Consider the following 4,207-nt stretch of genomic DNA (forward strand, 5'->3'; position numbering starts at 1 on the left):
CTGACTGAGAGTCTCCTCTGTGCTGAGTGTTTGCACACGCACCTGTCTACTGTTGATTATTGCACTATGTCCTGTTGTTCCTTCACTACACAGAATGTACAGCACCAAAACCATTTAAATCATTTAAGCGCCGCCATCCACGTCATTTAGGCGGCGCCACTTTGATGCGGGCACCAAGGCCCGGCGCGTGAAATTGACGCACCGCCGCTCCTAGCCCCCTGGGGGTGGGAGAATAGGGGGCGAGGAGCGGCCTCCGACGCCGGAGTGAAACACTCCGGTTTTCACTCCGGCGTCGGCACTTAGTCTCCCGTTGGGAGAATCGCGCCCCCCATTGACAAGCCGCGGGAGTATAGAATCCCACCACCGCCGCTGAGAAACTCGCGGTCGGCAGTCCGGAGAATCCAGCCCCTGATCTACGTCAGTGTTTACTTTGCACATCAGCCTCCTTTCACCCCTTTTCATCTCACCCGGTCATCATGTTGTTTCTCCCTCATATGTGTATGTAGCTTCACCCTAAAGGCATCTCTGCTAATCACCTCAACTATTGCTTGCGGCAGCAGCTTCCACATTCTGAGCACTCACCGAATAAATAAATATCCCTTGAATTCCCTGTTCAATTCTGTACAACAGACTTGGATTTATATCTCTTGGTTCTGGTCTCTTCCCTCCCCACCCCTCCGACCCCAACAAGTGGAAACATTCCCGCCATGTGATCCCTATCAAGCGACTTTGTGATTTTAAAGAATTCTATCAGGACGGCCCTCAGTCATTTCTTTCCAGTAAACAGTTTTGGTCCCTTTATCTAAGGAAAGATATACCGGCATTGGAAGCAGTCCAATGAAGGTTCACTAGGTTGATTCTGGTTGTGGAGGGATTTTCTAATGAGGAGAGGTTGATTAGGTTGGGCCTGTACTCATTGGAGTTTAGAAAAATGAGAGGTGGTCTTATTAAGACATATGGGGCGGGATTGTCCCAGGCCCGCGCTGGGCCGGAGAATCCCCACAACCGCGCCACGCCGCCCCGATGCCGGCACGCGATTCTCCGCGCAGGGTCGGCGGGGTGGCCTGTGGAGGGGGTTCCGGCCCTGGGTGGGGGGCGTCCGATGGGGCCTGGCCCGTGATCAGCGGGCCTGGCCTCCAGTTCTGTGCTCCCAGCGGCCCGTTCATGCCGTTGTGAAACGCGATGGTGTTTCCGATGGCGTGGACACTCTGCCGCCGAATGGGAGAATCCCGCTCATAGGGATTCTCCAATAATGGGAATGTGACCTCACTCTAGCATCAAAACACGGGTGAATCATTCTGGACTTTCCTGAAGAAAGTCCAGAGGGATTCCCCCTACTAGAGGGGGCTAGTAGGGCCCCGGATAGTAGTCCTTGCAACTCCGGCTGCCGATACGGGGCCCTGCACTTCCAGTCGGGGGTCCGTCCATGTGCATGGCGGAGGCCTGCGTCGGCCGCCCTGCACGACATGGCGGACCCACACCGCGGGCTGGCACCAAAAAGATAGGCCCACCCGAGGTTGCGCGTGTCCGCAGATTGGTGGCCCCCCCGAACTAAAGCCTGGTCATCTGTGAGCCCGCACGCCCCGGGTGAAGGATCAACCCCCCCCCCCCCCCCCCCCCACCAGGATGACCGCGGACTGAGTCCGCAGCTGCCAGGCCAAGTTTCCGCGAGACCCACGCGTCAGGAACTCGGCCAGTTACACTTGGGGAATTGCCGTGGTGGCCTCTATAAATGGCCCCCGACCCACGGCGTGGTGTGAATCGCGCGCACACAATTTGCGCCGATTCTCTGGGGGCCGGCGTCACGCCACATTTCGAGTCTGATGCCCATTATCCGCCCCCATGCCGATCGCAATGGCGTGGAGACTCAGAGAATCCCACCCATAGGATTCTCAGGGGGTTTGACAGGGTAGATGTTGAGAGGATGTTTCCCTTTGTGGGATAGTCAAGGACCAGAGGGCATAAGCTCCGAGTAAGGGGTTGTCCACTTAAGACAAAGATGAGGAGGAATTTCTTTCTTCAGAAGGTAGTGAATCTGTGGTATTCTTTACCGCAGAGGGCTGTGGAGGCTGGGTCATTAAGTATGTTCAAGGCTGAGATAGACAGATTTTTAATCTAAGGGGGATCAATGGTTCTGAATACGGGAAAGTGGAGTTGCGGATTATATCAGATCCGTCATGATTTCTTCTCATGATGGAGCAGAATCGATGGGGCGAATGCGTACATCTTCTCCTGTGTCGTATGGTCTTATGAAACTAGGTCCAGCTTATTATAGTTGGCGTATGTATGTAAAGTAGCCATAGCCCCAGATGACCATAGGCTGCTCTTCTTTTTGAGGGGGAGAGCTGACTGATGGTGATTTAACCTGAGGATCACCACTACCTCAGGCAAGGGTTAAGGTTAAGAAGGCAGGGCCGCCATGAAGTAACCTCAGCCAGTCTGGGAATTGAACACATACTTTTGGCCTCGCTCGGCATCATAATCCAGCTGTCCAATCTACTGAGCTAAACCTGCCCCCGAGGTCAAAAGATTGGACACAATATAAAGAAAAGCAAAGAATGGCTAAAAGATTAATGTATTTCAAGAGTATTACATTTAATCCTTTTCTAATTGATGCAAAGTCTTAAAAGACTTTCTCAAACATTCTTCGAAACAATTTACGAGTCCACAGATGTTTGAAAGACATCACAAATCTTCTTTACTGTACTGCTTCCAAGCCAAAGTTAATTACAGGTGAAACATTACACTAAAGACGTGTCAGGTTCTTCAAGCAGAGGTGAAAAATATTAAGGCAGATACTGTTCAAAGAAGAGAAGGGATGTCTGCCCAGTGTCTGAAACATCCCCAGCATCAATCAACACCAGGGCGGCACAGTAGCACAGTGGTTAGCACTGTTGCCTCACAGCTCCAGGGTCCCAGGTTTGATTCCTGCTTGGGTCACTGTCTGAGCGGAGTCTGCACGTTCTCCTCACGTCTGCGTCGGTTTCCTCCAGGTGTTCTGGTTTCCTCCCACAAGTCCCAAAAGAGGTGCTTGTTAGGTGAATGGGACATTCTGAATTCTCCCTCTGTGTACCCGAACAAGCACCGGAATGTGGTGACTACGGGCTTTTCACAGTAACTTCATTGCAGTGTTAATATAAGCCTACTTGCAACACTAATAAAGATTATTATTATTAGGAGGGAGAAATTAGAGTATTAAAGAAAGCTAGCTCGAAATACAAAATCAGACAGTAAGAGTTTCTACAGGTATTTAAAAAGGGAATGTATAAGTAAACTGAGCACTGGTCCTCCAGAAGGTGAGTCTGGGAAATTAATAATGGAAAATAAGAAAATGGTGGATGAATTGCCCAGATAATTTGCGTCTACCTTAACTGCAGAGGACTCAAATAATATCCCCAAATTAATTGTGAATCAAAAAGTAAACGGGAGGGGGGAACTTAATTCCAATCACCAGGGAAAGAGTACCGAGAAAATTATTAGAACTAAAAGCTGATAAGTCCCTAGGTCCTGATAAATGTCATCTCAGAGTCTGAACAGAAATGACTGCTGAGATAGTGGATGCATCGGGTTTAATTTTCCAAAATGCTCTAAATTCTGGAAAGGTCCCATTAGATTTGAAAATAGTGAACATCACTCTTCTGTTCAAGAAAGGGGCTGGAGACAGAAAGTAGGAAACCACAGGCTAGTTAGCTTAACATCTGTCATAAGGATATCGCTGGAATCTATTATTAAGGAGGTTAAAGTGGGGCTCTTTAAAATTTTAATGCAGTCAGGCAGAGTTAACATGGTTTTGTGAAAAGAAAATCATGTTTGACTAATTGTTGTTGTGTGAGGAAGCAACAAGTAGTATGGATAAAGGGGAACCTGTGGATGTGCTATACTTAGATTTCCAGAAGGCATTTGACAAGGTGTCACATCAAAGATTACTGTACAACTTAACAACTGATACTGCTTGGGAGACGTATGTCAACATGGATACAGAATTGGTTAACTCATCGGAAACAGAGAGTAGGCATAAATTGGTTATTTTGGGTTTGTCAAGATGTGACGAGTGGAGTGCCACCAAGCCTCAACTATTTATAATTTGTATCAATGAATTGGATGAAGGGATGGAATGAGTGGTTGCAAAATTTTCTGATGACACAAAGATTGGGAGGAAAGTAAGTTGTGAAAAAGACATCAAGGGTCTATAAAGGGATATAGATGG

The sequence above is a fragment of the Scyliorhinus canicula genome, chromosome 13 (assembly GCF_902713615.1).
Source record: "Scyliorhinus canicula chromosome 13, sScyCan1.1, whole genome shotgun sequence".
Classification (NCBI taxonomy): Eukaryota; Metazoa; Chordata; class Chondrichthyes; order Carcharhiniformes; family Scyliorhinidae; genus Scyliorhinus; species Scyliorhinus canicula.